This window comes from Ovis canadensis, chromosome 14 (genome assembly GCF_042477335.2).
Source record: "Ovis canadensis isolate MfBH-ARS-UI-01 breed Bighorn chromosome 14, ARS-UI_OviCan_v2, whole genome shotgun sequence".
NCBI classification, from domain to species: domain Eukaryota; kingdom Metazoa; phylum Chordata; class Mammalia; order Artiodactyla; family Bovidae; genus Ovis; species Ovis canadensis.
In genome coordinates this window covers 25,006,477-25,026,227 of record NC_091258.1, presented here as the reverse complement: position 1 = coordinate 25,026,227, position 19,751 = coordinate 25,006,477, and the positions used below count along the sequence as shown (strand labels likewise).

The window sequence follows — 19,751 nt, the reverse complement described above, 5'->3', positions numbered from 1 at the left end:
GGGCAGCAGAGGATGAGATGGTTGGATGGCATCACCGATTCAATGGACACGAATTTGAGTGAGCTCCAGGAGATGGTGATGGGCAGGGAAGCCTGGCTTGCTGCAGTCCATGGGGTCACAAGGAGTCAGACGCAACTGAGCGACTGAACTGAACTGATCCATTGCTACCCTGCAATGTTCCCATGAATACATATGTGTTAATGTGGAGACCCCCAGGCAGCTCCCTGTGGTGGGTGGTGTCCAGAGAGACCAGAAGCCTGGCTGCCAAAGACCAGGGTCCTGATGGGGTGAGGCAAGGGGTCAGGGAGAGTAGAAGTTGGGAACTCAGCAGTCAGAACAATGGATACCGGGCGCCCCAGAAGGTAGACCTCAGGTAGGAGCGGGTCAGGGAGCAACCACCAGTGGCCAGAAGGGCTTCAGCTAAAAGCAGAAATCAGAAAAAGGACACATCCAGAGATGAGCACCAGACAGAACAAGAGAGAGGCAGGCAAGAATCCGTGTGCTCACAGTGAAACACGGAGGATGAGGAGAGGGTTCTGGGCCTAAGACCACTGTTTAGAAAATGTACACACGCAGCGTATGCTGAGTAACCGGGAAGGACGGGCAAGAGGAACCACGTCTCCTCTCTCAGGAAGCCTGGGGCCTCTGCCTGGGGAGGATGGGCCAGGTGCACAGATCACAGTAATTCAAAGCAAAGTGTTCATGTAGTCGGAGGGCTCTGTGTGGAGCCCGAGAGACAAAGAGAGAATGCTGCAGTGACGTGGAGGCCACCATCACCCAGCAGGACCCGATGAGGCCTTCCCAGAACAGACCCCCGCTGCATCCTCTGCTGCCTTTTGTCTGTAGAAAAACTTCAGTCAAGGCATAAATTTAATCAGAGAAGTCAGAAAATGCAGGAAGAAAGGAAAACAGTCAAGCAAGATAAAAATACTTTATCCATTAAACAAAGTTCAGTTCAGTTCAGTCACTCAGTCGTGTCCGACTCTTTGAGACCCCATGAATCACAGCACGCCAGGCCTCCCTGTCCATCACCAACTCCCAGAGTTTACCCAAACTCATGTTCATCGAGTTGGTGATGCCATCCAGCCATCTCATCCTCTGTCATCCCCTTCTCCTCCTGCCCCCCATCCCTCCCAGCATCAGGGTCTTTTCCAATGAGTCAACTCTTCGCATGAGGTGGCCAAAGGATTGGAGTTTCAGCTTTAGAATCACTCCTTCCAATGAACACCCAGGACTGATCTCCTTTAGGATGGACTGGTTGGATCTCCTTGCAGTCCAAAGGACTCTCAAGAGTCTTCTCCAACACCACAGTTCAAAAGCATCAATTCTTCGGTGCTCAGCTTTCTTCACAGTCCAACTCTCACATCCATACATGACCACTGGAAAAACCATATCCTTGACTAGACGGACCTTTGTTGGCAAAGTAATGTCTCTGCTTTTGAATATGCTATCTAGGTGGGTCATAACCTTCCTTCCAAGGAATAAGCGTCTTCTAATATAATGGCTGCAGTCACCATCTGCAGTGATTTTGGAGCCCCCCCAAAATAAAGTCTATTTCCACTGTTTCCCCATCTATTTCCCATGAAGTGATGGGACCAGATGCCATGATCTTCGTTTTCGGAATGTTGAGCTTTAAGCCAACTTTTTCACTCTCCTCTTTCACTTTCATCAAGAGGCTTTTTAGTTCCTCTTCACTTTATGCCATAATGGTGGTGTCATCGGCATATCTGAGGTTATTGATATGTCTCCCGGCAATCTTGATTCTTCAGGGAAAACAGATAATATTCTGAGCCATGTCCTTTGAGCTGTTGATCAGGTACTGAAACCCCCACCAGGTGGGAGAAGTCAATTGCAAGCTGCCCACAAGCACGTTAGATGGGTTGAGAAGCACATCAGATGGGTTGGCAGCAGAAGGTTGATGATGCTGACACCCTATTACTTCACCACCGGCCAATCAGAAGAGTGCCACGAGCTGACCACGCCCCACTCCTTGACTCCGGGTGGGACACACGGTCTTGAGGGCATTTGCCTGCCAGGGCCGGCTTTGCCTGGCAAATTTCCACTTCGCCCAACTCTGTTTCCGAGATTTCATCCAGCACAGGTGAAGAAAGGCCAAATCTCGGCAACAACATCAAAAAAGTTCCTCCCCAGGCTGCTTGCCCAGCTTCCTGACCATTAGGGAAGGCAGACAGCTGCCCAGCAGCAGCCCGCCCCAATGAACACACGCAGAAACTAAGAGGCAGCGAGGCCCCAAGAGTCGACCAACCAGGAGTAGAGAAGGAGGAAACCTACATTCTCCGATGTGAAGGAAGGGGGCTTGCTCCCTGAATGGAATTCACCCCAGTCGGAACATTCAAGAAAGGCTTCCTGGGGGAAGCAGCATTTGGTGAAAAAGGCTTTTCACAGGCGGAGGAAGAGAAGACCAAAGCAGAAGAGATTCATGCCAGGGCCCCCTGGGGCGGGGGTGTGGAGACAGGGGGTAGAAAGCCCAGTTTCATTCTTGGAACCAACGGTGCCTCCTGCACATAAGAGCAGTGTCAGCACAAACACGCCGAGTGTGCCACAGGACAGGTGTGCCCCCATGGGTGGTGTCCAGGTTACAGCCTGGAGAGAAAGGGGCATCCTGGCGAGGGGTTGGAGGCCGTGCTGGGTCGACTCCTGAGTGGGTCTGGACATGGGCGAGGAGTCCCTTAGGAAGGTCCCCACAACGGATCACAGGGAGTCTCTGAGGTGTCTCCACGTCAGGTCGTCGATAGGATGAAAGGGTGCCTTGTGTCACTGAGAAGAGTTTTCTGTGGGTGCTGAGTCTCCCTGACCATGACCCTGGGGCTTTCCAGGGTGGCAGTTCTCCTTCCTGGACTCCCTCCTCCCACCCTTGTCTTGTCCCAAACACAACACACTCTGTGCAGAAAACATTAATTTTTCATATCCTCAATTTTTTAAATGTGATTTTAATTCTGTGTCCCTTAATAAACACTACGCAAATCCCATATTCAGAAAAAGTTTACAACTGTCTGCCTCTCCAATTGCCAAGCGTCCCAACACCACTCCGGTCTACCTTGTGGATGTGCTAAAATCCACTGGACTGCGCACTTTGAAACGGTGCATTTTTATGACGTGTGGAATCTAACTCAATAAAAAGAAACGAAGAGAAACCAGCATAAAACAGCTGTCATGGGTCTGCGAATGGAAGCGTTTCAAGCTGAGTATAACAGTCGATTTTTAGCTACTGTGCTATTTCAGAAAAATTATAAGTGAACATTCTAACTAAAATCGCCAAAATTTTATTCTACCTAAGCTGTCGAGCGACATGGTTTTCACCCAAGATTTCCCACTTCTCTCTTCTGGTTTTGACTGGAGGAAATTTAAAAATTATGTCATCCTGTGGCATTGAGGTTGCCCGTCTGCTCGCTGTGTAGATATCATCAGGAAAGAGCGATGGAAGAAAAAGCGAAGAGCAAACACAAGAGGCCTCGGGGCAGAGGGGGTGGTCAGGCAGCCTCAGGGGGTGGTGCTTAAGGTGGGACCCCAGAGAAGTCAGGTGGCTTCTGAAGTCGGGCGGGTGAGAGCGGTCTGGAAACGACAAGGCTCCCAGTCACCTCAGATCCAGAGGATGGAGGCTGCCAGTGTCTCAGAAGAAGTGGCAGGGAATGTGGGTGTTGAACTTGAGACTGAACTACATGAAACCGACCGCTGTCCCAGCCCCGCGGGAGTTTCCTCCTCCCAAAAAGCATTTAGGAAGTTTCACGCCATCGGAAGGATGGAGGTTTTGACTCATGTCCACTCAGTGCTTTCCCGATTAGATAATTTTGGGGAGTTTAAAGGAAAAAAAAGGTCAGTCCTCACCATAACTTAGTCCTGTTCGGAAGCTCTTTAACAAAGGGGTTGGGGTGGAGGGAGGTGGTAAACAGAATGAATCATTATTTTCAAATTGCAAGACAAAAATGCAGACCAGTTACGGCAGCAAAAACCAGGAAACTGAGATTTTTGTCAGGAAAAACTGGGAATCCTTTAGGAAGGTGGGGGGGCCTCTTAGCCTTTCTTTGTGCCGAGGGCTCCCTGGTGACGTCAGTGGTGAGCGCACAGATGGCCACGTGCAAAGCCCCAGGGCCTGGGAATGTGACCTTACTGGAAAGGGGGCCTTTGCAAATAAAATTAAGTTAAGGATCTCAAGGTGAGATCATCCTGGATTTAGGGTGTCCTTATAAAAAGACAGGACTCGGCCACATGCACAGGGAGGCAGAGATGGGAGTGAGGCAGCACAAGACAAAGACCACCAGGGTGGCCGGTGGCCACCAGAAAGCAAGCACAGAAGGTGCGGAGTGCATTCCCCTTCACGGCCGGCCAACACCTTGACTTCAGACTTCTGCCTCCAGAGCTGTGAAAAAACACACTTCTGTTGTCTTCAACCCGCCCCCCCTCCAGCTTTTAGCAATTCGTTACAGCATCCACAGGAAACTCCTTGTAGAGGTTCCATAGCAATCTGGTGAGGCTTAATGGGCCCCTTGTCAAGAAGGTCTCTGAAATGTGAATATAATAAAATGTACAGGATTGAGGAAACAAAAACAAAAACAGCTGCACTGAAGTACACGTCTCTCTCTGATAACGGAAGGCACCCCGGGGACCCTGATAACTGGTGACTTCCATGTATCAGAAACACTTAAGAATAGCCACTTGGCCAGGGGAGGGGGTCACCTGTCACTGGAGACTGTGTATGAATTCCGCCGTAAACACAGCGGGGTCCCGAGGCTTCCTCCCTGGGACGTTCAGACTAAAATGCAATGCCAAGCTTCGGTGCCAATGTGAAACCCCGAACAATGGCTTTGAACAGGCATAAAGGGATACAAACCATTTCTGTCAAACATCGTCTATTGAACTTCCTGGTGAAAGCCGCTAGGGCCTTGCACACCTTTACCTCTGGGAATGGGTGCACAGCTGACTCGTCAAGGGGCCCAGGGGCCTCCAACACAGGATCCGCTCAAGTCTTCGCTGTGCCCAGAGCATGGCCTGCTGTGGATCAGGGTTCCTCGCCCTGAAGTGGGATCCAATATTCATAACCAGGTGGGAAAAGGATTGTGATGACCAGCCTCTCAACAAATACTGTTTTGCATTCAAAATATTCAAGATACTCTTGCCCTAAAATCACCACCGCATTCAGAAACCCCAAAGGAGCAACAGTGTCAGCATCAAATCAGTGTCCCCTGGTCTGTGTACTCAGCAGGAAGACTGATCACCAGTTGGCTGTGGTCAAACACTTGGGAAGATGGTTAGCTTGGAGAAAAAGAGAGAACTCCCAGAAACAATCACCAGAATCAGCACGACATCAAACTACAGATGCCTTGGCCCCTGCAGCACTTCCCCTTCCCCTCCTCCAGGGAGCCACAGCCTCAGAACACCCCGTAAACCTTACTGTTACATCCAGACAGGTAGTGGGAGGGCCTGCCACACACTGAGCCTCACTTGTAGTAACAGGGTGAACAGAACCCAAAACTAGCCCGCAAGGTTTCCCATCCCGATCCCTGGATTATGAAGGGATGAGACACCACACCCTGACTTTGTTAACTTATGGGGCAGATGGAGTTCGGCAGGTATAATTAAGGTTACTCATCTGTTGCCCTTGAGTGAATCGAAAGGGAGATGATCTGGGTGAGCCTAATCAAATCACATGTGCCCTTAAAAGGCAGAGAATTTTCTCCAGCTGGTGGCAAAAGGGGAAGTCAAAGAGTCAAAGCATGAAGGGGCCCCGTGGAAAGCATGAGAAGGGATGTGCATGGCATCTGGGAGCAGAGACTGGTCCCGGATGACCTCCAGCAAGGAAACAGAGACCTTCCGTCCTACAGCCACAAGGACCCAAAGTCTGCCAACAAACTGGGTGAGCTTTCCCTATCCGAGCCTCCAGATGAGAATGCAGCCCAGTTGACACCTTGGCTGAAGCACGTGAGACCCTGAGCAGAGAACACATTTGGGTCCCTATGAACTTCTGACCTACAGAATCAAGATGACAAATGGGTGTTGCTGAAAGTGACTAAGTTTGTGGCAACTTGTTATCCAGCAGTAGGAAACAGACACAAGTAACATTCCATCAGGAGTATGCCAGCTGCTTGACCAGCTAGAACAGCTCAATTCATATAGGGAGGGTGCAGCAAGGAGTCCACACAGCACCTGTTACTGATGGTCCCATCTACTCCTTCTCCATCCAACAGGGCAGCCACCAGCCACATGTGGACATCACATATTTGAAACGTGACTGGTATACAATATACCAGATTTCGGAGACTCAGTATAAGAAAAAAGAATGTAAACTATCTCTTTAACACCATTTATATTGATTACATGTTGAATTGATAATATTATGATTCTACTGGGATAAATGAATCTATATTATTAATGTTGCTGTTGTTTAGTTAATAAGTCATGTCCAACTGTTTGCAACCTCATGGGCTACAACATGCCAGGCTTCCCTGTCCTTCCACTATTTCCCAGAGTTTGCTCAAACTTATGTCCATTGAATCAGTGATGCCATCCAGCCATTTCATCCTCTGTTGATCCCCTTCTCCTCCTGTCTTCAATCTTTCCCAGCATCAGGGTCTTTTCAAATGAGTCAGTTCTTTGCATCAGGTGGCCAAAATATTGGAGCTTCAGCTTCAGCATCAGTCTTTCCAATGAATATTCAGGGTTGATTTCCTTTAAGATAGACTGGTTTGATCTCCTTGCTTTCCAAGGACTCTCCAGAGTCTTCTCCAGCACCCCAGTTTGAAAGCATCAATTCTTCAGCACTCAGCCTTCTTTATGGTCCAACTCTAACATCCGTACATGACTACTGGAAAAACCATAGCTTTGACTAGATGGACCTTTGTTGACAAAGTGAAGTGTCTGCTTTTAAAAACACTGTATAGGTTTGTCAGAGCTTCTCTTCAAAGGAGCAAGTGTCTTTTAAAACCTGCCACTGTTTCCATTTTTCCCTCCTCATATGCCATGAAGTGATGGGACTGTATGCCATAGTTTTTTGAATGTTGAGTTTTAAGCCAGCTTTTTCATTCTCCTCTTTCACCTTCATCAAGAGGCACTTTAGTTCCTCTTCACTTTCTGCCGTTAGAGTAGTATCATCTGCATATCCAAGATTGTTGATATTTCTCTGGGCAATCTTGATTCCAGCTTGTGAATTATCCAACCTAGCATTTCGCATCATGTACTCTGCATATAAGTTAAATAAGCATGGTGACAATATACAGCCTTGATGTTATATAAACATTGATTTCACCTATTTGTTTTTAGTTTTTAAATGTGACTTCTAGAAAATGTTAACGTAGGCCTATGAGTCTAATATTTCCACTGGACAGAGATGATCTAGGTATCATCTCCTGTAATCTTCCTAGCTCCCCTGTGGGGTGGGTGCTACCCAGTGGTCCAGAGGAGAAAACTGAGACTTTACAGAGTGAACTGATCAACATCAGAGGGTGAGGGAGTGAACCGGAGACGGGAGCCAGGTTCACCAGAGCCCAAATCCCACTCTCTCCCAGGTTGGCAGGGGACCCTCTCAAATGACCGCAAAGGTCTGCATTCTCAACAAAGGCTGCTCATGCCTTAAATCAAACAAACGGCTGCAGATGGTGACAAAGCCACAAGCAGATCAACTTAGGGAAGTATTTTGGGGTCGGAGGAGACCTTCCACCACCCTTCAGATTTTACTCTAAGAACTCACTCTGATAAGCCCAAGGAAATAGATCTTAGAAATGAGAGCTGAAGCAGTCATTAGGAAAATTTGGGGGTTCTTGGTCTCCTTTTCTGTAATATCCAAGGACAAGTTATAAGAAAAGAAGGTTTAGGGAATTCCCTGGTGATCTAGTGATTAGGACTTCACACTTTCACTGCCAAGGGCACATGTTGGATTCTTAGTTGGGGAACTAAGATCCCACAAGCTGAGCAGCACAGCCAAAAATAATTTTTTCAATTAAAAACAAAAGGTAAGAAAGGTTATTGAATGTCCACTGCCAGATGAATAGATAATGAAGAGATAGTGCATATATACAATGGAACACTACTCAGCAATTAAAAAAAGAATGGAATAATGCCATCTGCAGCATGGATGCAGCTAGAGACTATCATACCCAGTGAAGTAAGACAGAAAGACAAACATCGTCTGATATCACTTTTACGTGGAATCTAAAATATGGCACAAATGAGCCTGTCTGCAAAGCAGAGACAGACTCAGAGACACAAGGGGACAGACTTGTGGTTTTCAAAGGGGAGGGAGGTCGGAGACAGAAGGACTCGTAGTTTGAGACTAGCAGAGACAAACTATTATATTGATATATAGGCTGGATAAACAACAAGCTCCTACTACAGAGCACGGGGAACTATATTCAACATCTTGTGATAAACCAGAATGGAAAAGAATGTGTACGTATAACTGAACCACTCTGCTGCACAGCAGAAGCTAACGCAGCCCAGCAAGTCAACCACTGTGTGTGTGTTAGTCGCTCAGTCTTGTCCAACTCTTGTCCATACGACCCCGTGGACAGTAGCCCCCTAGATTCCTCAGTCCATGGAGTTCTCCAGGCAAGAATACTGGAGTAGGTAGCCATTTCCTTCTCCAAGGAATCTTCCAAATCCAGGGATCAAACTGGGTCTTCTGCATTGCGGGCAGATTCTTTACCACCTGACCCACCAGGGAAGCCCAAGTCAACCACACTTCAATTGTACAAAAGAAAGAAAAGAGAGGTTATGATCCATCTTTATAAATGCCTTTCATAAGCCCTGCTGCTGCTGCTAAGTCACTTCAGTCGTGTCCAATTCTGTGCAACCCCATAGACGGCAGCCCACCAGGCTCCCCCATCCCTGGGATTCTCCAGGCAAGAGCACTGGAGTGGGTTGCCATTTCCTTCTCCAATGCATGAAAGTGAAAAGTGAAAGGGAAGTCGCTCAGTCATGTCCAACTCTTTGAAACCCCATGGACTGCAGCCTACCAAGCTCCTCTGTCCATGGGATTTTCCAGGCGAGAGTACTGGAGTGCAGTGCCATTGCCTTCTCTGTCATAAGCCCTAGCATTTCAATTACTAATATATGGGTAAATGTGTTGGTTATTTTGATGTAAGTTCCACCCAATATCGTTTCAATTACCCAAAACAAGGCTGCAGAGGAGCCAGCCCATTGGGCTCGTCCTGCTATGGACACAGTCTGGGAAAAGAACAGGCAGTGGTGGCCTGTGCCCAGCAGGACACAATCCCTCCACCTCTCTGAAGGCCAGCCCCTCAAGGGATCGGGGGCCAGGGTCACCCTTGACACCAGGAGAAACTGAGGGTTACTTTAGGAAGTGGTGGCTTACAGAGGTGGCTCCATCCCTCATAATCACTCACTGTTTATCTGTTTTCAGTCTATCTGTTGATCTTAGTAATATCTTACGCTGCTAGTGTCCCATTTCAATTCATATTCAATTTGCCCTGCTTCGTAGCAAATGTTGATCATTTACAATTCAGTGATCACTGTGTCAAGGATGCTGAGTTACAAACTCCTTTCTTAGAAAAGTTGTTACTGTGATTGCCATGCCTATCATCAAGGACTCAAAGATCTGCCAGGCATGCCACCTCCCAGGAGGCCTCCTGGAATTGTCCTTGGGGTGGAGGTCGGGGGAGGTGGGATGCTATTGGTAGGGGGATCTCCAGGGTCATGTTTTGAAATTTGCTGTAGACTTGTTTTTGCTAATAACATGTGATACTCTTGGTTACTTCTCAAAAAATCTTGCTTCAAAGATGCTGACCTTGCTCACATGGACTGTGGCTCCAGCAAGGAACTAGGGTCCTTCCTGCACATCCCGGGATAGGCTGAGCATGACCCTGGAGACTGTGCTTCCTTCTGAGTCACACGACCATGCCGGGGTGACTGTGGGTCGGGAAAGACAAACACCCAACTCAAGCCCCAAGAGCTCTACAAGCTGATCATCATTTACATTGGAGATGAACTGAAATTCTTTGTTTACAAAATTATGGCTCTGCCCTTGAGCCTTTGTATATTTTAATTTTTATCAAGGGTTTTAACCTGCTGGCATCTCATATGGGCTAACTTTGGGTGCATTAATCTGAGTCCATCCTCGGCTTAGAATTGGAAGGGGATGCTGGAATCCCCTAGATCCCCTCCTTCCCACAGTGGTCCACTGATTACCTGATTTATACACATATATTCTTAGAAGCAAGATTCCTAGTAACCAAAAGGCTGAAACCACCCAAATGTTCACTGATGGACAAAGGAATAAACAAACGCAGTCTGTCCATACAACTATTATTGCCTTAAAAAGGAAGGAAATGCTGATACACACTACATCATGGATGAGCCATAAGGACATTGTGCTAAATGAAAGGAACCAGACACAGAAGGACAAATACTGTGTGATTTTGCTTACATGAGGTATAATCAATAGGCAAATGCAGAGACACAGAAAGCAGGGCCCGGGGAGGAAGTAGGGGGAGTTGGTGTTTAACAGGGAGCATTTCAGTTCGGGAAGATGAGAAAGTTCTGGAGGTAGATGGTGGTAATGGTTGTACAACAACGTAAATGCACTTGATGCCACTCAACTGCATGCATAAATGTAGCTAAAATGATACGCTTTATGTTGTGTATATTTTACTACAATTTTTAAAATTTTAATACTTCAGCAACAGGAAAACAGGTCAGATGTAATCTTCAACTGATAGATGTTAACCTTATGAGAATGAACACTTTCCAATTCTGAAATGCTGAACCAGTAGCTAGCCAGGGAATGCAGCACGGTGGGGAAAAAAATGAAATCGCTATTTTCTTGATCTTGAGTAGGAGAAAAACACTGGATATAAATACATATTTTGGATGTAAAAATATATTTTAAAATATGTGAAAAATTTTTGAGGAGTTGAAAGAGAATATAAAGATCAATTTCCATGTGAGTCTGTAAACTGCTTGTTTTCACTTTCCAGTTCTTTTGCTTCCCTGTTCTTCACTGTGGATCTCACTTAGGGCAATCCCCTACTAAAATGGTTTTATTTTTTTTATAAAGATACTTCTAGGAAATTTCCACACTGTAGAAAAGCATAGGAAAAAAATTAAAATTCCCCCAAGTTAAATCACTCAATATAAACACCATCAACATTTGGATAACATTGTTCCAAATCCCTAGCTGGTCTAAGGGTTGGAGGTAGGCATTAGTTGGATAGATTAGTAGGCTAGACAAATGATTGATAGGTGGGTGGATAGATAGATAATGGATAGATGATAGAGTGATGATGATAAACAGATAAAATTTACATAAATAGAATCATTATATTTATTTTCTCAGAGAAACACTGTATAGATCATTCCATGTTAAAGTATATATATCTATCTTCAGAATATATGATGATAAAATTCACCAAGAAGATGAAACAATCTAAATGTGTAGGCACCTAGCAACACAGAATCAAAATAAGTGAAAAAATAAATTGAAATGAAAGGAGAAATAGTCAGATTCTAAAACTATACTTTAGGGAATTCCCTGGCAGTCCACTGGTTAGGACTTGGCATTCTCCCTGCCAGAGCCCAGGTTCGCCGATCCCTGGTTGGGGAACTAAGATCCCAAAAGCTGTGTGGCACAACAAAAATAAATAAATTATACTTGGAGTCAGGACTATAAAAGAGCTGAACAGCATAGTAACCAACTTAACCTAACCAACACATACAGAACAGCCCATCCAGCAAAAGAAAACTCTAAAGATGGACCATGGCCTCAGCCACACAACAAACCTTAACAAATTTAGAATAACTGAAATCACACAAAGGAGGTTCTCTGACCACAGTAGAATTAAACTACAAATTAATGACAAAAAAAAAATGCTTAGAACCCTCCCCACAGAAAAAATATGTGGAAATTAAACACACACCTAAATAATCCCTGGGTCAAAAAGTAAGTCACAAGGGAAATTATAAAATGTTTGGAATGGAATAAAAATGAAAATACAAAATATCAAAATCTGCAGGATGCCAGTAAAGCAGTGCTTAGAGGAAAGAATAGAGACATCAGATGCTTATATTATAAAAGAAGGTAGTTTTCAAATAAGTAATCTAAGCCTAAGAAATGAGGAAAAAGGAGAAGAACAAATTAAACCCAACCAAGCAAAATGAGAGAAAAAAATAAAGACAGGAACAAGTGTGAATTAAATTAAAAAAGAAAAACAGAAGATAAAATCAATAAAACCAGAAGTTGTTTCTTTGAAAAGATCAAGAAAATTGAGAAACCTCTAGCCAGACTGCCCAAGAAAAAAAGAGGAAAGACAAACATCACCAAAATAAGGAATACCATGTTATCTCAGTGATGTTAGACAAAGAGCAAAGCAATGCTATAAACAACTCTGTAAGCAATTTGACAACTTGGATGGACTTGACCAATTTCCTTCAAGAATGCAGACTATCAAAACTCACTCAAGAAGTAGATATTCTAACTAGTCCTGTATTGAAAGAAATCGAGTTAAAAATAATCTTCCAAGAAAGAAATCCCAAGCCCTTTTCCAAACATTCAATAAAGGAAAAATACAAATTCTACAGTCTTTTCCAGAAAAATAAAAGATGGGAAAATTCCCATCTCATTCTGTGCAGCCCAAACCAGAGGAATAATACACAAGAAAGGTAAACGATAGCCCAATATCCCTCATGAATATAGGCACTAAAGTCCTCATCGAAATATTAGCAAATCACAGCCATTCATGAGAAAAACACACATCAACACCAAGTAGAATCTAGCCTGGAATTCTAGGCTGGATCAACATGAGAAAATCAAGCAATTAGCAGATTAAAGAATAAAAACCACCTCAGTATCTGGATAGATACACAAAATGCATTTGATTAAATTTAACATCCACTCATGACATAAAAAAAAAAAAACAGCAAATTAAGAATACAGGGAAACTTCTCTAACCTGATAGAGGACACTTACAGAATCCCGACAGCTAACATTATACTTACTATTTAAAAAACTGAATGCTTTCCCCCTAAATTCAGGAATAAATTCAAGCAAGTCCACCCTCTCCCTACAGAACTGAAAACATGTCTTTCCAAAAATCAGTACACAAAACTTACAGCTTTGGCTTTGCTCATAATTTCTCAAAAACAAAGATATGGAAATCCTTCAGTGGATGAATAGATAATGACATTGTGATGTGTTTCCACGTAGTGGTATAGTACACCGTACATTTCCACTTGACAGAATGTTGTTTAGTTGCTAAGTTGTGTCAGACTCTTTTGCGACCCCATGGACAGAAGTCTGCCAGGCTCGTCTGTCCATGGAATTTCCCAGGCAAGAATGTTAGAGTGGGTTGTCCAACCAGAGGTCCATGGTTGCCTTGGATTAGGGACAGAGGGGGAGTTCAGACTACAAAGGGGCAGCCTGAAGATCGGAGGGGGTGGCGGGGGCGCACTGTCTCCTGGTCTGGTGTGGCTGCAGAGCCTCACATAGTTATGAAAACATACAGACTTGTATCTCAAAAAAAGTGAAACTCACTACATGCGTGCGTGTGTGCCAAGTCGCTTCAGGCATGTCTGACTCTGTGTGATTCTATGGACTGAGGCCCCCTAGGTTCCTCTGTCCCTGGGATTCTCCATGCCCGCCTCCAGGGCATCTTCCCAGCCCAGGTCTCCTGCATCTCCTGCACTGGCTGGTGGGTTCTTTACCACTAGCGCCACCTGGGAAGCCTGAAACTTAGTTAAATTTTAACATCTTATAGAAGCTAGACACACACACACACACACACACACACACACACACTTCTATTTTCTAGCCATCCTCCCAGCTGCATTCTTACAGATAAACTTTAGATTAATTGTGGGGTTTTTTTTTTTAAGCTCACACATAATTTGCTTTGAACTGTACTGAATTACAGCTAATTCATGAGAAACAGACATATTTTCAAGAGTAGGTCTTTCTATCCAAGAACATCCGGATCGCCTTTTACACTCTTTAACAGAGTCTTCAGTCTTTTTCACTTTGGATCCTACGCATTTTTGTGACAATTTTCCTAGGTTTTTAATGCATTTTGTTGTTACTGTGAATGAAATCATTTTTTTACCTTACAATCTCTAAATGATCATTATGGGCTTAAAAGGAAAATATAGGTTTCTGAATAGCTATTCTATAACTGGCCGTCTCAACTGACCTCCTAGTTGGTATTAATTTCAGTCATTAATTAATATGATGACACTTATGCTTGCATCACCCACAAACATTGGCTGCTCTTGGCCACCATGTCTATGCCTGACTTCCCTTTTCTCACTGTGATGACTAATGCTTTGAAAACAATGTCAAGTAATTCCACTTTTATTTTCTAAGTTCCACCCACAAGGAGGCCAAGCAGCTCTCCAGCCTCTTGGGCTCAGGCATCATTTTTCTAAACTCAAAGACAAAAGAGTGGAGCCTATATACACATCTCTATTTCTCACAATGTTCCATCCATTAAAAACTAATGACTCGGCAATATTGGAAGATTTAAAGGAAGAAGGCAGACTGTTGCTCCCTTACCACCCCAGCCAGCCGCCGTCCGCCGTGTGTGCTCATCCTGTGTGACTGGCACTCCATTGTTGTCGGAACATAGGAAGTGTCATTTCAGAGGCTGAAAGCACTTCCTGGATTCTGCACGCAGACTCCTAGCCCCAGACGGGCATGTGTGCACACTGCCACCTCCCCATCAGAAACGGGGGTAAAAGAGTGGAGCACAGAAAACAGAGAGAGACAGCTCCTCTAGGGACCACGGTGAGATGACAGGAGGGGAAGGAACTGGGCGTGGAGGCACCCAGAGGGCAACAGAGCTGGAGAGGAAGAGGGCAGCTGGCGTGGCTGAGCCGTCAGGCTGGACCGGCCAATCTAGAGACTGGAAAGCCTGAGAGAGCTGTTTCTGCCCTGGCCACCGGCTGTCTGGGTGACACGAACAACTCCCCTTAGTAAAGAGAACAAACTGAATTTCCAAGGACACGTTCAGCCCCGAGTTCACGTATCTGTTTCCTAGGGGAAGCGAGGCACCTGGGATGAAGGCTGGGCTGTCAGAGCGAGACAACTGAGAAGCAATCCCAGGTTTTTCCAGATCATGAGGTCATCCGCTCTTTGTGTTGGAAAGGACCGGATGGCTGACCTAACATAATTCCCCCGCTTCAGGAATCCCCTCTCGAACACCCTTGACATCCTGAGACTGATTCTGGCCCTGTGTCCTTCCCAGGGGTCTGAATGGCAGTTCTCAGATTCTGGTACAGGAACAATGCCAGTCCGAGGCAGTCTTCATCACTGGCAGCTCAAATATCCTTTCTTTCATGAATGATAACACTGACATATGGTAGGTAGTTTTTTAAGTACCTTACTACAAAATCAAGGCATCAACTCCCCAACACACCCAGGTGTTCCTTCTGACTAGGGTTTGAAAGAATCCACCTTCAATGGGGGAGACCTGGGTTTGATCCCTGGATTGGGAAGCCGCCCTGGAGAAGGGAAAGGCTTGACTCCAGTATTCTGGCCTGGAGAGTTCCAGGGGTCACAAAGAGTCAGATGCGACTGAGCAGCTTTCACTTTCACTTTCAGAGTTTGAAACGCAAGAGAGTAAGAAGCCTTAGAGACATCGTATATGAGCAAACGTGTCCTAAATGAAAGCAGGACACCATACGAGAGTGGCCGTGTGTTTCTGTGCAGATGATGAGGACAGACACAAACACGCGGCTTACAGCGGAGAGGAATTTCTAAGTACTTTTTCACCTTTCTTCCCCCTCTCACCCTGCATGGTGAGTGTCCAGCACCACCAGATGGGAATGTGGGAACACACGTATTATCTAACACTTACTTGTCTACAACTGATGACCTTGCCTATTAATTACTGAGCAAGAGAACAGAAGTTTGCCTTGGTAGTCTTATGTCTGACATTTGAATAAGCAGCAAAGGTTTAAGACGGTCTTTGAAACTGGGAAACATCACCAAGGTGTGGTGAGATGGGGACCTCCTAGGTGTGAGGCAGGGCTTCTCTTGAACACTCACCAACCTGGGAGTTGTGTATGGTTTAAAAAAATGCAGGAGGAGGGGAAGGTGTATATTTCAGGTATAAGGTGTGTGACCATTGTTCCCACTGTAACATGAGTTACAGTATTTAAATTGCGTCCAGCTAAAAATGCTTTTGACCAGAGTATACTACAAACTTGCACAAAAAAATAGACTATATTCTTCACAGGCAATAGAAATATTATAATAAAAATGCTATTGGATAAAGTATGAATAGGCTTTCACGAGAGGTACTGTGCTTTAATCTTACTTTTTCTGGAAAAATCAGAACAGAACAGAGCCTACATCCACTTAGAAGAAATAGATCCAGTTAGAAGTGGCCAACTGATTTTCTACCAGTTAAAGGTAGAAAAGTGCCAAGGCAATTTAAAAGAGAAACAATAATCTCTTTAACCAATGGCACCCCACTCCAGTACTTTTGCCTGGAAAATCCCATGGACGGAGGAGCCTGGTAGGCTGCAGTCCATGGGGTCGCTAAGAGTTGGACACGACTGAGTGACTTCACTTTCACTTTTCGCTTTCATGCATTGGAGAAGGAAATGGCAACCCACTCCAGTGTTCTTGCCTGGAGAATCCCAGGGATGGGGGAGCCTGGTGGGCTGCCATCTATGAGGTCGAACAGAGTTGGACACGACTGAAGTGACTTAGCAGCAGCAGCAGCAGCAGTCCCAATAGCTGAACAACTGGGCACTCGTAAAAGAGAAAAAAAAGAACAATGACTCATATCATATGCAAAAATGAACTCAAAATAAGTCTGAGATATAAATGTAAGAGCTAAAACTATAAAACTTCTAGAAGAAAACATAAGGTCACATAAGTGACCTTGAGTTGGGCAAAGATTTCTTAAACAGGACACAAAAAAGTACAAACTAAAAAAGAAATCTTTGATAAATTGGACCTAATGAAAAATTGTTAAGTTTTGCTCTTAAGTGACACTGTTAAGAAAATGAAAAGGCAAACCATAAAAAACAGGTGCAAACATATACCTGACAAAAGACTCGTGTTTAGAATATAAAGAACTCTTGCAACTCAATAATAAGAAAACAAACAACTCAGTTTTTTAAAAAAAAACAGTCAAATGATCTGAACAGACATTTCATCAAAGAAGATAAATAGATGGCAAATAAGCAAGCAAAAACATCATTGGTCATTAAACCACAAGTTAAAGTGATACCCCTATATGCTCATCCAGTTCAGTTCAGTCACTCCGTCGTGTCCAGCTCTTTGTGACCCCATGAACCGCAGCACGCCAGGCCTCCCCTCCTTGTCCATCACCAACTCCCAGAGTTCACCCAGACTCATGTCCATTGAGTCGATGATGCCATCCAACCATCTCATCCTCTGTCATCCCCTTCTCCTCCCACCCTCAATCTTTCCCAGCATCAGGGTCTTTTCCAATGAGTCAGCTCTTCGCATCAGGTGGCCAAAGGATTGGAGTTTCAGCTTCAACATCAGTCTTTCCAGTGAACACCCAGGACTGATCTCCTTTAGGATGGACTGGTTGGATCTCCTTGCAGTCCAAGGGACTCTCAAGAGTCTTCTCCAACACCACAGTTCAAAAGCATCAATTCTTCTGCGCTCATCTTTCTTTATATTCCAACACTCACATCCGTATATGACCACTGGAAAAACCATAGCCTTGACTAGATGGACCTTTGTTGGCAAAGTAATGTCTCTGCTTTTGAATATACTATCTAGGTTGGTCATAACTTTCCTTCCAAGGAGGAAGCGTCGTTTTAATTTCATGGCTGCAGTCACCATCTGCAGTGATTTTGGAGTCCAAAAAAATAAAGTCTGCCACTGTTTCCACTGTTTCCCCATTTATCTGCCATGAAGTGATGGGACCAGATGCCATGATCTTCATTTTCTGAATGTTGAGCTTTAAGCCAACTATTTCACTCTCCTCTTTCACTTTCATCAAGAGGTTCTTTAGTTCTTCTTCACTTTCTGCCGTAGGGTGGTGTCATCTGCATATCTGAGGTTATTGATATTTCTCTTGGCAATCTTGATTCCAGCTTTTGCTTTATCCAGCCCAGCATTTCTCATGATGTACTCTGCATGTAAGTTAAATAAGCAGGATGACAATATACAGCCTTGACGTACTCCTTTCCCTATTTGGAACCAGTCTGTTGTTCCATGTCCAGTTCTAACTGTTGCTTCCTGACCTGCATACAGGTTTCTCAAGAGGCAGGTCAGGTGCTCTGGTATTCCCATTTCTTTCAGAATTTTCCAGAGTTTATTGTGATCCACACAGTCAAGGGCTTTGGCATAGTCAATAAAGCAGAAATAGATGTTTTTCTGAAACTCTCTTGCTTTTCTGATGATCCAGCAGACATTGGTAATTTGCTCATTAGAAGAGTTAAAATTAAAACACTAACACCACCAAGTGCTGGCGCAGCTGTGGAGCAATGGGAACTTTCTGCGCTGCTGGAGGGAATGTGAAATGGTACAGCCACTTTGGAAAACATAAACCTATCACATGATCCACAATTCCACTCATAGGTGTTTGCCACAAACACAGAAAAACGTATGCTCACATTAATATCTATAAACAAATGCATGTAGCAGCATCACTCAAGGCTCCAAAAATTGGAAACAACCCAAGTGTCCATGAACTGGTGAATGGATAAACATACTGGTGTCTCCAGGTCATGGAGTAGCACACACCATCACGGGTGAATTGTAAGAGTGTGACATCAAGTTTAAAAAGCCAAACGTAAAGACTACCTACTCTAAGATTCCATGTACGTCCAATTATCTTAAAAGACCAAACCACAGCTCAGCTGGTAAAGAATCCGCCTGCAAGGCAGAAGACCCCAGTTTGATCCTTGGGTCAGGAAGATCCGCTGGAGAAGGGATAAGCTACCCACTCCACTATTCTTGGGCTTCCCTGGTGGCTCTGCTGGTAGAGAATCCGCCTGTAATGTGGGAGACCTGGGTTCGCTCCCTGGGTTGGGAAGGGAACAGTACCCACTCCAGTACTCTGGCCTGGAAAATTCCATGGACTGTATAGTCCACGGGGTCGCAAGGAGTCGGATGTGACCAAGCAACTTTCACTTTCACAGTGAGAGAGCAGGGAGAGGAAGGAGGAGACTGGCTACAGGAGACGAGGGACCTCCGGGGACGATGGGAACGTTTTACCTCGTCACTGCAGGGGTTACACTACTGTGCGCATTTGTCAAAACTCATCAAATCGTACACTTAACACTGGTGAGTTGTGCTGTACATAAATTACACACTAGCAGAGCTGAACCCCCAAAGCGTCCTGAGTCCATGACCAAGAACAAGTCCAGCACTGCAGTCACCACAGTGGGGAAGTAAGACTTCAGTTTCATTCTGCCAGAGGATTCCTCTAAATCTAGGTGAGTGAAAGCAAAACACTGCAGACTTTCAGGCTTTCCCTGACGCCTCCCCCGCACCGGCCCCTCGCCCAGCTGCATGGCTCTCTGGGCACATGGCCCAAGACTCTTGGTTTCTCTTCTTTTTAGACGGCTTTGACCTCGTGCCCAGAGGGGTTTTGGTTCTCAGCTGCCCTGTCAGCGTGGACTTTCCATGTTGCGTTCCCCAGTCGATGTCCCAGATCGGGAATCCGGGTCATCTGCAAGTGCTCACCCTCACCCTTGCCCTTCATTTTCTGTGACACTTGGGGAACATTTGCACCAAGGGCAATCCTGAAGAGAAGGGTCTGCAGGAGAGGAGAGGTGGGCCTGGGATCCGCCTGGAA

At 45.1% G+C, this 19,751-nt stretch overlaps 1 protein-coding gene across 5 annotated transcripts in view; it reads right to left on the bottom strand.

Annotated features, from left to right (window-relative positions):
- Positions 1–14,807, bottom strand: part of IRF8 (interferon regulatory factor 8) — a 48,993-nt gene extending 34,186 nt beyond the window's left edge. For 2 of the 5 annotated variants that reach the window (XM_069552613.1, XM_069552612.1), the window contains exon 1: positions 14,513–14,795. The gene's annotated coding sequence lies outside the window, so the exon portion shown is untranslated. Of the gene's footprint in view, positions 1–14,512 lie in introns of all 5 variants that reach the window. The other 3 variants (XM_069552615.1, XM_069552616.1, XM_069552611.1) reach the window with 3 other exon arrangements.
- Between the last annotated feature and the right edge of the window lie 4,944 nt (positions 14,808–19,751).